General features: G+C 42.4%; 2 protein-coding genes across 3 annotated transcripts in view; both read left to right on the forward strand.

The window, feature by feature from the left end:
* Nucleotides 1–15,414, forward strand: part of LOC134851053 (malate dehydrogenase, mitochondrial-like) — a 340,885-nt gene that overhangs the window by 295,915 nt on the left and 29,556 nt on the right. The gene's annotated exons all lie outside the window — the stretch shown is intronic.
* The window catches only part of LOC134851054 (retinal rod rhodopsin-sensitive cGMP 3',5'-cyclic phosphodiesterase subunit delta-like), a 150,830-nt gene that overhangs the window by 75,888 nt on the left and 59,528 nt on the right, over nt 1–15,414 (forward strand). The gene's annotated exons all lie outside the window — the stretch shown is intronic.

The following is a 15,414-nucleotide window of genomic DNA, read 5'->3' on the forward strand; positions in this document are numbered from 1 at the left end:
GTCGGAGCCATTATTTTCGGATATGCCGTCAGCATTTGCAGTTATTTCGACAAATACGACATCAATCAATTACACAGATGGCAGTTGGTATGGCTATTCGGGATTTTACTGGGAGTTCTTATTTTCTTCACAGAAGGTTCCGTAATTGCCTTGCATTGTTGCCTATCAGAGAAACATCTGAATACTATCTATATTTTGGGAATGATAGTCAATGCAGTGTTTTTGATTTTGCTAGTTCTCAGTTTTGTTCTCCTCGCTTTTTGTAGGCCCCAACTATCTGGCAGTCTCGCCAAAGCACTTTACGTAAACCGAGATGAGATTAGCTGGAGACGAATAGGCAGTGGCAGTGATTGTTGTCCGAAAAGTCGATCATTTTTCAACATTAGTACTTACGAAACGTATGACGAACTTGAGATGCATTTTGAAGACTTTGACAGCTCTGGAAGGCTGAAATGTTGTGCCAGGTCTATACTTTTGGAAAAAATGATTCCTCTTTGGCTTTTGGCTTGCTGTACCTTGATAATTCTAGCTTGTACGTGTGCTTGTTGCACTTTTTGCAGCGGGAAAAAAGATCCAGGTGAAAACAAGAAAAAAGGGAAGAAATTCATGAAAGTCATTGACCCACCCAACCCTCCCCTTCTTGGAGAAAACAACATCAAACCCGAAATCGGAGCTGGTCGTCTTTTTGGAAAGTTTTAACACTTGCTGTGAAAGCATATTTAAAAAAGCTTTAAAAACATCTACTCTGTTTATTGAATTTTTCTTACTGTATCAGCGTTTTTGTAAATTAAATTTTTCTGCAGTATTTTCACGAACGTTTACTTCCGAGCAGACAATAAACAACCCATAGAAAACAAATAAGAGACCTTCTACTGTCAAAGTGCTGGAAAATTTCAAATATTATTGTAGAACTGTTAATTCTTTACCTACCTAAGTACACCACAGACGCATCCCCCTAACAAGACGCAGTAATAGATAAGACGCACTAAACACAGTAATAGATACTAATTGGCTCTGCCCCTTTTACCGTTGTCTTGTCCATCAATATAGTTCCTTCGAGGGCCATCCTGGTCTTCATGATACTCATTATATGCACACCGTAGATTTCTGCCATAAAATTTACATCGTTTCGGAGAAATCCGCTCCAAAATAACGATAATTAGGATCCAGCGGGAGAAATAAAAAGTTTGAGAGTGGGACGGCTGCTTGCGTTGATGCCTCTAAATGTTATCTGAAGGTGCGTGGGAGCGGACTGTTTCCCAGTGAGCGAAAATTGATTGCATTCCAGTGAAATCGATTGACTTGAGGCGGGCGCACTCAATGAAAACTGGCCGGTGAGTAAAGGGAATTAAAGTGTCGCTATCCTAGGTGTTGTCGAGAGACTTAACCGTGGTCAAACCCATACAGTCACATAACTACCGTCGGGTCTCAGCGGTTAGTAGCTTCAGGAGAGGGTCGCTAAATATAACGACTCGTTGCTCTTCACTTGCCTCGCAACTAAGGTTATAACTAAGTCAGCGTTGTCTCAAAGGTTCGGTATAAAACTTAGTATAGCAACCTGCTCTAAACGCGTCCAACCGGCTCCGCGTTGTTTAACATAACCGTGAATATTGCCTAAGCTAAGGGTTTTGCTTTGATCTCTCAGAACAGTTTTACTGTTGCTGTATAAATTCCTTAACCCAAAAGAATAATGAGAAGCTTTACGGCCGAAAAGGATTGTTAAATCTCAGTTAAAATACAGGGTTCAACCTACCTTTCATAGAACTTAACGTCGTGATGATCGACAAAAGTATTAAAAATTTTCTACTTCAATATTAAGGACTGATAAATTGATTTTTTGTGAGGAAAATTGAGAGTAAGTGCTTAGCTTTAAATTTGAACGCATTCCACCTCCCAATCACTCACCATAAACGTTAAATTAGAAAGCAAACTTTATGGAACTCAAAAGGAGTATACAAGAGATGATTTGACCTGGCGTTGAAAAAACTTGGCTCATTGAAAAATCTTCCCCATAGTGCAAATCACCCTTTGAGCCAAAATTTAGTCTGATGAAAACCTAGTCGAATGGTGCTTAAGATTATAACCCCAGACCCCTGGTACCCTTCTTCCGGTTTTATGCCTTAGGTAAATAGCTCCCACTTCGACTTCCGCACGCCATTTCTCAGCTCTCAACAAACGCAGGGATTCAAAATTTGTCAATTTGATACTTAGTGGCAAGATATATCATGTATAAAACTTTGAACATATCGGCGGTTGAACGAGAAATAAAACACTGAATACTAGCCCCGAAAAAAAAAGCGCTTGAGATTCTTTCCGATGTTCATAGCCCTTTCCCGTGGAAAAAGTCAAAATGGACCTCAAAAACGGGAAAAATTTGGGAAACAGGGTTAATGGATGGAATTTAGTTGGTAGGTCTCTTATGAAAGGCTTTTTTTAAAAACTAAGAGATTGACCCGTGAACTCCTCGAGATCACCTTAAATTGGCCTTTCGGTGTTTAGGCTCAAAAACTTCATAAAAAACTTCGGGTTTAACACCAAAAAATACCAGCTAACCAGCTCTTACCATCGGAAACAAGAAAACAGGCACCGCACTTTGAAATGAGGATTGAGGGGAATTTAATCCTCAGGAAAACTAAGCAGGAGATTAAAGGGTACATGGTCTTTTCCTTTATGCAGTAGAATAGTGGATTTAACATGAGTGAAATTAAGCAAACAATGGATTGAACTTAGCGAGACAGTTAGACAAACTTCAAAAACTTTGGTAGACCAAAGGGACCTAGCATGAATGGATCTAGTCGTACATCATTTAGCCCTTTCAATTGTCCCGAACAACATTTAAATTTTCTGAAAACAACATGCCCGAATACAAGTACCAGTATGGAGAAACCAGGTTTTTTTCTTTTGTCCAAATTTGAGGGAATAAAATGAGCGAGAGTCGTTTTTTTTTTAATAGCGTTTTGCTAACAGAAGCTCATCTATGCTTAAATGAGGCCATGGAAACTTAGTTTTCCGCCATTAAAGTGTTCGTTTGGAATTTTCAAAGCCATTTTGGCAATCAAAAAAACTTTGATTTTTTTATTGATTTTTTGCTTGATTATTTGTTGTTTTTACAAAAAAAAAATTCCAATTGGTCTACTTTACAATTCCTATCAAATATGCTTAAGTTCTAGCTTTTTTGTGCAGATCGTTTTTATCGCGCCACGCAGAACAAAACAACACTAAATTGAATAACAAAACTGTGTTATTTTTGAAACTGCAGTTGGAGCATTATGAGCTACTTGCACAGTAACCGGCTATCTTTGAAAAATTTCTGTTGAAATCTTTCCGTCTGTTTTGTTTTTCTTTTCAACCTAATTTTAGCCGTTTATGCTTAATCTACTAAATTTTTGTATAGTTCAATCATCACACGACGTACAAGAAAAGACACTAACTTGAAGAAAAAAAACATATTTTTTTGAGATTGTGGTCGGAACATCTGTGTTACTAGAACAGTAATAGGCTATTCTTGTTTTAATGTGCAGCTTTATGATTTTTTACAGAAGCATCACGAGAAGACATATACATGGTCCCAAACATTTGAGCAAACTTTTTTCAGGCAACGATAAACTCGTCTTTTCAAAAACAAAATGCTATGAAGCAATCACATGATACCTAATAACACAAAAGTCGTCAGTTTGATATAACCAATAATTTATCCCGCATTCAAGCTTGTTCCAAAGTGATTTCAAGCTTGCTACTTTAATGATAATATTTCCCTATACGAAACTATGAGCCTCAAGTTTACCGTCTATTTGAAGAATGCTAAAGGAAAATTAATACGGGTAGCATAAATAGTAGTGCTAAAAGTATTATAACATTCATGGATCGTTCAATATCCGTATTAAAAAAGTGTTGAACTCGGAATGCCGCAACTCGTTGAAGGGTCACTACAGTGCAGTCACTGACGAGCATCCCCAGAGATTGATATCGTAGTTTCTGTACCAAAAGGGAAGCAAAATTTGTTAACGATACAGAACAGTCGAATGTTGTTGTCCTTGAGACCCTTCCTGCTGCTCCTTGCACTGCTTGCTGAATCAATCCTCCTTTGGATCACATCAGTCGGGTCACATCTGGATCAGTCGGGTCACATCTCGTCTGGGGGGATGATTTCTACTGATTTTTTGTTTTTTTTCACTGTTTTTGATTTTTTATCATTTTTTTCTAAATATCATTTTTTTATAGTGCTTAACTCGGAACTTCGCAGCTCGGTGAAGGGTTACTACAATGCAGTGACTGTCGTGTCCCTATCGACTCTTCAAATGCTTTCAACCGTCTTCACTAAAGCCAGTTCAATGTGTAGTTCATTAAAATTGGGTCGACATATTCGTTACAAATTAAAGGTTATCGAACAAGCCGCGCAAAATGACTTAGTTACATGCAAAAAAGTGAGCTTATGGCTGAGGCTCACTACCCCTAGACCACGAGGTCACTCCAAAAAACGGGGTTACTAATTAATTATTATATTACTATTGTTTTTGTTCAGTAGATAAAAATCATTATATCCATCGGATATGGATCAACCTTTTCCCTCAACTCCTAGCTCCTCATATTCTGAAAAATGGATTAGATGTTAAATAATTTCAGTTCAAGACATTTCAGTAAACTAAAATGTGTTTAAAACTCAATTCACCGTTTTCTCTGAATTTGACTGGAGAACGGCATGAAAATATTAAAACGGGTAGTATAAATGGTAGTGCTAATAGTATTATACCCTTCCTGGATCGTTCAATATCCCAATTATAGTGCTTAACTCGGAACTTCGCAGATCGGTGGAGGATTTCTACAATGTAGTGACTGTCGTGCCCCCACAGATTGAAATCGTACTTTTTGTACCAAAAGGGCTGCAAAACTTGTTAACGATACACAACAGTCGATTGTTGTTGTCCTTGAGACCCTTTCTGCTGCTCCTTGGAATACTTGCCGGGTCACTCTTCCACTCCAGTCTCTTGACCCTTCCGAATTGACCGCAACTTAGCCTTAACGTGCCTAAATACTCAAACAACCCTAGAGTACAGGCACCAGAAAAAGGCCACAATTTTGATCGTAACGATCCGATTTGATAGAATTGCCTCTAACAGCATTATATCTAACAAGAACAAACGGGAGGGTCGGGTAAAATCTCATCTGGGCGGATGATTTCTACTGATTTTATGTTTTTTATATTGATTTCCGTTTTTTTTTTGGGTCTGAGATTGTAATGCTAAAATAATACGCCCTGAATCTCCATAAAAACATGTATGTAACATTCACACCGACGGAAAACAAAGCTAGGTCGTAACGACTGGCTAGCGTTCAAACACAGCTTCAAATGCTTTTGACCGTCCCTACCAAAACCAGTTCAATGTGTGGTCCAACAACATCGGTTCGAAAATGTCGTTACAACTTAAAGGCTATCGGCCAATTCGCGCAATTTTACTTAATTATATGCAAAATTAATGATCCATTGTTGAGTCTCAGTATCCTCAGACCACGAGGCCACTCCTTAAAATGTGGCTCCTACTTAATTGCTATAATACTATTGTTTTTGTTCACTAGATAAAGAGCATCATATCCATCGGAGATGGATCAACCCTTTCCCTCAACTCCTAGCTTCTCATTTTTCCAAAAAATGAATTAGATGTTAAATGAGTTCAGTTAAAGACGCTCCAGAAAGCTTAAAAAAATGTTTAATAAGCTCTCTCTTTTGCGCCGCAAAGGGTTGCAATCTCGACTCTCCGCCTTCTCGATTGATAAAATTAGCACAGTAACGATTGTTTTTTATCTGCTTAGTTCAGCGTTATGTGTTTTTCTGACTCTCGAAAAACCTTCCTCTGAGTTTCGAGGTTTTTGAGTTGCCCCGGAGTGTCAAGGTCGTAACGTGTCTTTACAATTGAACGAACTTTTAAATTTTTACATATCAGTCAAAAACCGACCTCTCCCAATTCGCTCAAACGAACGATTAGCACTGCTAAATGTTCAAAACAGCCAACTTTCCCACTGAAATGTTCCATATAAAAAATCGTTGCTGACAGCCCGGTCAATGTGCTCATTGAATTTCGAGTAACTCATCAGAATGGCAAGGTGTCATTGAATAGATTTTACAAAAAACGCATCAAAAGAGTCTCATAGGAATAAAAAATGTTGGGACGGAGGACAGTCCTGCCAACCAACAAACTAGAATTATCGTACTATGCTTCTTCTTCTTTTCGGAAATTTAGTTGTTATTGGTCCTGAATTTTAAAGTTAAGAATCTTGGTGCTTAGAAGGAACAATGAAGTAACCTACCTCCTCAAGATATCAGTCGAGTCTTTCATGTCACCGCAAAGTGAACAGTCTTCCTAGTTGAGTTAAACAATCATGCAGGCTATAATACTTTAAATATAATCTCCACTCAAGCATTTCTAACTAAATAGTGAGTATCTCTAAAAACATTAACATGAATCACAATACAAGTAAATAAATGCAGCAGTTTTAGATCAAAATAACCAAAACTTTCTCTCTCATAAAAGTTCAATTTCAAGCTTAGTTGGTTTGGTCGCTCATTTGAGTTTTTCTCACAAACAACAATTCTGAGTGTTAATTTTCTCCTCTTTGTTGCTCCTTTTTTCATTTATTTCTTACTATTTTCGTCATTTAGAAGTTCTAAAACTTCTAAATTCTTCTAATCGTTCTCTTCTTGCTTTTTGTCATCCGGCTATTGTCTCTGTTGAATCTCCTCCTCCTGTGACATCGACTCTGAACTCTCAATTTCAATGACTTGAAACCCATAGTAGTTCTGACGCTGTTGGAGGCAGTCCTCCAACACTTCTGCTCTTCTACCCTTTGTTTGCGAGAAGGTAGAAGAACTCTATTAGTTTCCCCATTTCTGCAGAAGTTGTTGCAGAGACACAATGTCACATTTCTCTATATATCTTCGTTCAACGTTTCTTCTCTTTCTCTTTCGTCACAACCAATCGTTTTCAACGTTCTTTTCACTGCGTTAGTTACAAACGCTCGCATGAAAACTTTCGATCCTATGTCCATCTGATACGCACTGTATACCCAATTATGCTTCGACATATGCTTTTTGGCATACTCGTACAACCAAGCAGTTGTATTGGCTCTGAAACATGGCATCAGTCGTCTTCTGCCCCATATAATTTTTTTTACTCCCAACGGAATGTTCAAGATTTTGCCTATTGTCTCACAAAGATCTAAATCTTTTGGACAATCAAATTCTGCTAACTGTTTTTTAATCGTTGCTTCCTGTCGATTGTTCTCTTTAGCATGAGCTTCCAGCCATCTAATGGCCAACATAACTCCAACTATCACTATTGTTACGTGCTATGATGGGTCTGGTAACCCCATGCAGAGCAGCTCTCTATAGTCCCACATCAACACCAGAAGACTTCGCCCAGGATATCACCATGTTTGTAGCGCACAATGGCATGGGAAATCATCATGTGTCAAAATGATCCTCCTCCAATTTCGTTTTCCTAATGCTACCCCCAGTGTTTCCACTTCCATCATCACTCGGCGGTTTTTGTCACTATCGTCTTCTGCATTGTAATCCGTTGCTGTTGATCCTTTCTGCTTCTGTCTCTCAAAAACGCTAAAGTTTCCAGTAGCATATCCCATGAACTTCTTTCCCAGTATCGGTTTTAACTCTTTTTTAGTTCTTTTTGGGATTGCTGCAAACATATTACATAGCAACTTGTAGGATTTTTCCGACATTCTCGCCAGTCCTACACATTTCGGCACTGAGAAGGCTTGGTCCACAATCGTCTTTGTACTCTTCACATCCACTGCCACAAAGTGCACTGGGTATCGGCTTCTACACATCGGAGCTAATGTGGATCCAACCAGGTATCGCGCTCCCGAAGGTCTGTGATAAGCTTCACTCTGCCGAAAGTTCGTTTCTGCTTCTATAGCTTCTTTCCACTTTCCAATGTACTTCTGTTCAGTTTGTAACTTACCCGGAAACACTTCTACGCTGATGGCCGTGACCATCTCATGCTTTTGTTCTAGATTCAATAGTGACTCTAAAAAACTGCAATAGTGAATCTGCAATTAGTTCCGTTTCCGTTTTCGCTTTCATTACTATGTTTCCGAATATTATCGTCAATTGCTTTTGTTGTTTCGCAAGAGTCTGCACACATTTGAGCTTCTAGTCTACAGACTTTCGCCAGACAGCTTCCAGGTTAAACCCAGCCTCTGGTCCCCAGCCAGGCAACTCCACATTGTTTCCTTTGTTGCTTTTGGAGGCCGTTGTCATCAAGTTGTAAATGATGGTCAGGTCACCCAAGTTACAGTCTGAATTAATCTCCCACTGCACATCCTGTGTTGCACGCAATATCGAATCAGCATTAGGACTCGGACACCATGATAAGATCTCTTAAATGCGCCATCAAGAGTACCTTCTATTCTCTCGCCCTTTGCCTTTCTTCGGGATCGTACTCTCCTGTCGTCAGTCCCGCAATACACCAAACAAGTGTGAGTTGAAGCTCAATTCTGACAAACGTTATTGCTATCAGAGTATGTATTTTCGGAGTAGTTCGAATTTTTTCTTCGAAATGGCATAAAACCAAAGTTCTCCACGGTAAACTCACCAATTGATCCACCGTTTCTGTTCGCATCTCGAAAAAGGCTAACCTTCTATATGCTTTCTGCTTCATTGTCGTGCAGTTCATCATTTCTTCCAAGTAACATTCCATGCACTTTTATTTTCTAGAGCGATTAGATGTCGTCTAGCTGAGTTCTTATATTCCATCATTTCCATGTAACCATCGGCGGGCTAGTCTATCGGGATTGTGTCCGATACTGTTAATCGGTTGTGTTCCACTAGGGGGTCAGCTGTCCTGTAACACTTCCCTTTCCGTGGTACATGCCTGATGATGTTAAAACCCTAAGAGTACTCTCATCACATTGACTGAGTAAATTTATTTCTAACGTGGCTCCAGTGCGGTCACGCCTCTTGATTTTATAGCTGGCTGATCTTAATCCTGTCATGAGGATGGGTGGCACCGTCGCTACATCGACCATCATGTTTGACGTGCCAGGATATCTGTCAGCGCCTTGTCGCATATCCACGGCATCTTCGTCCCGCTTTCGTTTAGCTGAGTTGGCAGTTATCGTTGGAGGTTTAGAGTCCACCTTTGCCTTTCCAGTTTTTCTTAACGACACTCTTCTGTCCAAGTTCCTCTTCATGTCGTTGATATTGTCAGTTACCATCTTCGATCGCATTGTTCCTTTTCGAGTTCTGGATAGGTACACCAATTCTTTGTTGCTTTCTTGGTGCGTCATCTTGATCGGAAAGTTTGTCTCACTTTCATTAGTAGCCGAATCATTTAGCAATTTGCTCATCCTTCTTTCGCATTTGTCCAGTTTGTCAAGGATTTCCCGCATCAGTGGTCTGTTGTGACCTGTTCTGGACATCGTCTGGGTCCCGTAGCACTGCACTACTGTCCACATTTTGCCTTTCCAGTTTTTCTTAACGAAACTCTGCTGTCCACTTTCCTATTCATGTCGTTGATCTTGACATTTACCATCTTCGTTCGCATTGTTCCTTTCCTCCATAAAAGCAACTCTGTCCATATCACACTCTGTCCATTTCGTGATCCCGGTGATGAATTTCCCAATCTTCTTCTTGCAGGGTTCCCAAGAGAGGTACTCTATTTTTATTTTGCGTGAGATTCCGTTAAAAGTCTTTTGTAGTAGTATCAATCTTGCCAGGAGAGCTGCTCTCCGGCTAGCTATGGGCTGCATTCATGAAGGCTGAGGGAGGATCCAGCAGGAAAATTTCATCTTCCGCTGCTTCAATCGTCCCTGCCAACGTTTTTGTTCCTTCGGCAGACCTGAGACCTGTCTACAAACTCCGCTGATTTGTCTCCTTCGCTTTCCGCCAAATTCATTTCTTCTACTAGGTGAGCGTGGGTCTTCGCAATCATCGCTGGGCCCCGCTCGAAAGCGAAAGAGTCTATGGCCGACTTTCTGTTTTCCTCGTCCAGAAAGTTGAAGTCCACGCGAGACGCACCACCTACTGAGGCTTTGTCGCCATCCTTTCCCGCTTGGTCGGGATTCTGCTCGACTGGTTTTTCTGGTTGACGGTCTTCTTGCTCTTCATCGTGTCTTTGTGCACTCTTACCCGACCCCGAAGGTCCTTCCTCATAACTCATTGCTTCGACTGAAAGCTTTGGCATGACTAGCTCACCTGCTGGCCGGTCTTCACGTTCTCCGTATCTTATCACGACTTCTTCACAAGCAAAGAGCGCTAGAGCAGTCCTAGTCAGCAGCTTCCCATTTATTGCCAACTCTGGCCTCACATTCATGATTATCAGTGCAGCTTTCTGCAAATTTGCTTTGCATCTCATCATGGTTGGCGCCAGGTCCAACTTAACCCATTCTTCCTCGAATCTTCCGGGTTTCGTAGTGGTTGTATTGGTCATCCTTCTCCTCGTCGACTCATCCACATATGCAAACTGCGTTTACTGCTCCACGGCAGCATTTCTGCCTATGCTTTGCCCAGCTTTGCCCTCTTTCTCTCGGTGGTATCGAACGCTTTCAACCTGGGAGTGTGTACTATGATGTCTCCCCTGAGCAGCATCCTATGGATTAAGGGAAATTCGATTGTTTCTTCTGGTAGTCTTCTTTTGCCCTGTCTTCAGTTTTTTCCTCATTTTCTGGTGGTAGGCTATTAGTCGAGGATTTCTTGTTTTTTTTTGCCATTTGTTTTACCGTAAGGTCTCAGGTTCCAGAGCTTTGGGAACATTGAGACACCCTCTGCCCCCATTGCCTATTCGATCGCGGAAGTGGTTATTGAAATTCGCCGCTGCCATGTCGGGGTTTGCTATTTTTGCATACAGCTAATCTTCGCTCATCGCCTCACGTAGCACATTCTGCTCTCACCAATTGAGTGTGCTCCAGTACACTGCTGAAATGAGGTCCAGGTGCAACACAGACCTCCTATAGGCTTCTAACTTTGCGTCAGGGAACGCGAATGTCACTGCTGGAGGGTATATCACCGTCACAAACTCGCTGACGCTCCTGATCAATGCCATGGGATCTGCGCTCATAGCTAGGCATAAGTAGGTGAGTAGGGGCAGGCCCCTTATCTAACGTTCTCCTGTACCAAAACAATTATTTTGTAACAGATAATAGATTAGTTTGTCTTAAATCCAGCATTTTAGTCCAAGAGACTGTAGACGTTTTCATGTCAATTTTTTTCACGTTCTCACTCAACTGCTCGGGGTGGCGCGTTAAATTCATCACTTCTCCTAATTTTCCATGCGTTATTGCAATCAGAGTCAAAAGTTCGTCCAGTCGGAGATTCTGTACGGCTGGTCTCTTTCTGAAATATTTTGATCGGAACGTAACAAAGAGTTCCAGGATAACCAACATAGATAGTTCCATAACGGCCTTGCAGAATTCCCGTAATAGATAGCGAGACAGTCCTGGGTAATTTTTCACCAGAAAGGACATGTTCTCAACGCTTTTAACATGCTATTCGTCCTCTCAAAACCTACTTCTTTTGTCACGTTCTCTGTCGAGAATGCCTCGAGTGTTATCTGGCACATCCTGTCTACGAACTCCGCTGATTTGTCTCCTTCGCTTTCCGCCAAATTCATTTCTTCTACTAGGTGAGCGTGGGTCTTCGCAATCATCGGTGGGCCCCGCTCGAAAGCGAAAGAGTCTATGGCCAATGTTGCTATTCGAGGATTCAAACGCAGCCATTTATTTGTCTCCGGTTTCGTTTGCAAAGCCATAGCTCTCAAATGAGCTTTCGTTTTTTTGGCGTTCGTTCTGCCACTGTGGCCTTTCTGTTTTCCTCGACCTCCATTTCTCTAAACCACAGGTCAATTGACATCTCCAGACCTCCTCCATAAAAGCAACTCTGTCCATATCACACTCTGTCCATTTCGTGATCCCGGTGATGAATTTCCCAATCTTCTTCTTGCAGGGTTCCCAAGAGAGGTACTCTATTTTTATTTTGCGTGAGATTCCGTTAAAATTCTTTTGTAGTAGTATCAATCTTGCCAGGAGAGCTGCTCTGCGGCTAGCTATGGGCTGCATTCATGAAGGCTGAGGGAGGATCCAGCAGGAAAATTTCAACTTCCGCTGCTTCAATCGTCCCTGCCAACGTTTTTGTTCCTTCGGCAGACCTGAGACCTGTCTACAAACTCCGCTGATTTGTCTCCTTCGCTTTCCGCCAAATTCATTTCTTCTACTAGGTGAGCGTGGGTCTTCGCAATCATCGCTGGGCCCCGCTCGAAAGCGAAAGAGTCTATGGCCGACTTTCTGTTTTCCTCGTCCAGAAAGTTGAAGTCCACGCGAGACGCACCACCTACTGAGGCTTTGTCGCCATCCTTTCCCGCTTGGTCGGGATTCTGCTCGACTGGTTTTTCTGGTTGACGGTCTTCTTGCTCTTCATCGTGTCTTTGTGCACTCTTACCCGACCCCGAAGGTCCTTCCTCATAACTCATTGCTTCGACTGAAAGCTTTGGCATGACTAGCTCACCTGCTGGCCGGTCTTCACGTTCTCCGTATCTTATCACGACTTCTTCACAAGCAAAGGGCGCTAGAGCAGTCCTAGTCAGCAGCTTCCCATTTATTGCCAACTCTGGCCTCACATTCATGATTATCAGTGCAGCTTTCTGCAAATTTGCTTTGCATCTCATCATGGTTGGCGCCAGGTCCAACTTAACCCATTCTTCCTCGTATCTTCCGGGTTTCGTAGTGGTTGCATTGGTCATCCTTCTCCTCGTTGACTCATCCACATATGCAAACTGCGTTTACTGCTCCACGGCAGCATTTCTGCTTATGCTTTGCCCAGCTTTGCCCTCTTTCTCTCGGTGGTATCGAACGCTTTCAACCTGGGAGTGTGTACTATGATGTCTCCCCTGAGCAGCATCCTATGGATTAAGGGAAATTCGATTGTTTCTTCTGGTAGTCTTCTTTTGCCCTGTCTTCAGTTTTTTCCTCATTTTCTGGTGGTAGGCTATTAGTCGAGGATTTCTTGTTTTTTTTTGCCATTTGTTTTACCGTAAGGTCTCAGGTTCCAGAGCTTTGGGAACATTGAGACACCCTCTGCCCCCTTTGCCTATTCGATCGCGGAAGTGGTTATTGAAATTCGCCGCTGCCATGTCGGGGTTTGCTATTTTTGCATACAGCTAATCTTCGCTCATCGCCTCACGTAGCACATTCTGCTCTCACCAATTGAGTGTGCTCCAGTACACTGCTGAAATGAGGTCCAGGTGCAACACAGACCTCCTATAGGCTTCTAACTTTGCGTCAGGGAACGCGAATGTCACTGCTGGAGGGTATATCACCGTCACAAACTCGCTGACGCTCCTGATCAATGCCATGGGATCTGCGCTCATAGCTAGGCATAAGTAGGTGAGTAGGGGCAGGCCCCTTATCTAACGTTCTCCTGTACCAAAACAATTGTTTTGTAACAGATAATAGATTAGTTTGTCTTAAATCCAGCATTTTAGTCCAAGAGACTGTAGACGTTTTCATGTCAATTTTTTTCACGTTCTCACTCAACTGCTCGGGGTGGCGCGTTAAATTTAGCACTTCTCCTAATTTTCCATGCGTTATTGCAATCAGAGTCAAAAGTTCGTCCAGTCGGAGATTCTGTACGGCTGGTCTCTTTCTGAAATATTTTGATCGGAACGTAACAAAGAGTTCCAGGATAACCAACATAGATAGTTCCATAACGGCCTTGCAGAATTCCCGTAATAGATAGCGAGACAGTCCTGGGTAATTTTTCACCAGAAAGGACATGTTCTCAACGCTTTTAACATGCTATTCGTCCTCTCAAAACCTACTTCTTTTGTCACGTTCTCTGTCGAGAATGCCTCGAGTGTTATCTGGCACATCCTGTCTACGAACTCCGCTGATTTGTCTCCTTCGCTTTCCGCCAAATTCATTTCTTCTACTAGGTGAGCGTGGGTCTTCGCAATCATCGGTGGGCCCCGCTCGAAAGCGAAGGAGTCTATGGCCAATGTTGCTATTCGAGGATTCAAACGCAGCCATTTATTTGCCTCCGGTTTCGTTTGCAAAGCCATAGCTCTCAAATGAGCTTTCGTTTTTTTGGCGTTCGTTCTGCCACTGTGGACTTTCTGTTTTCCTCGACCTCCATTTCTCTAAACCACAGGTCAATTGACATCTCCAGACCTCCTCCATAAAAGCAACTCTGTCCATATCACACTCTGTCCATTTCGTGATCCCGGTGATGAATTTCCCAATCTTTTTCTTGCAGGGTTCCCAAGAGAGGTACTCTATTTTTATTTTGCGTGAGATTCCGTTAAAAGTCTTTTGTAGTAGTATCAATCTTGCCAGGAGAGCTGCTCTCCGGCTAGCTATGGGCTGCATTCATGAAGGCTGAGGGAGGATCCAGCAGGAAAATTTCATCTTCCGCTGCTTCAATCGTCCCTGCCAACGTTTTTGTTCCTTCGGCAGACCTGAGACCTGTCTACAAACTCCGCTGATTTGTTTACTTCGCTTTCCGCCAAATTCATTTCTTCTACTAGGTGAGCGTGGGTCTTCGCAATCATCGCTGGGCCCCGCTCGAAAGCGAAAGAGTCTATGGCCGACTTTCTGTTTTCCTCGTCCAGAAAGTTGAAGTCCACGCGAGACGCACCACCTACTGAGGCTTTGTCGCCATCCTTTCCCGCTTGGTCGGGATTCTGCTCGACTGGTTTTTCTGGTTGACGGTCTTCTTGCTCTTCATCGTGTCTTTGTGCACTCTTACCCGACCCCGAAGGTCCTTCCTCATAACTCATTGCTTCGACTGAAAGCTTTGGCATGACTAGCTCACCTGCTGGCCGGTCTTCACGTTCTCCGTATCTTATCACGACTTCTTCACAAGCAAAGAGCGCTAGAGCAGTCCTAGTCAGCAGCTTCCCATTTATTGCCAACTCTGGCCTCACATTCATGATTATCAGTGCAGCTTTCTGCAAATTTTCTTTGCATCTCATCATGGTTGGCGCCAGGTCCAACTTAACCCATTCTTCCTCGAATCTTCCGGGTTTCGTAGTGGTTGCATTGGTCATCCTTCTCCTCGTTGACTCATCCACATATGCAAACTGCGTTTACTGCTCCACGGCAGCATTTCTGCTTATGCTTTGCCCAGCTTTGCCCTCTTTCTGTCGGTGGTATCGAACGCTTTCAACCTGGGAGTGTGTACTATGATGTCTCCCCTGAGCAGCATCCTATGGATTAAGGGAAATTCGATTGTTTCTTCTGGTAGTCTTCTTTTGCCCTGTCTTCAGTTTTTTCCTCATTTTCTGGTGGTAGGCTATTAGTCGAGGATTTCTTGTTTTTTTTTGCCATTTGTTTTACCGTAAGGTCTCAGGTTCCAGAGCTTTGGTAACATTGAGACACCCTCTGCCCCCTTTGCCTATTCGATCGCGGAAG

Source organism: Symsagittifera roscoffensis, chromosome 7, assembly GCF_963678635.1.
Source record: "Symsagittifera roscoffensis chromosome 7, txSymRosc1.1, whole genome shotgun sequence".
Classification (NCBI taxonomy): Eukaryota; Metazoa; Xenacoelomorpha; order Acoela; family Convolutidae; genus Symsagittifera; species Symsagittifera roscoffensis.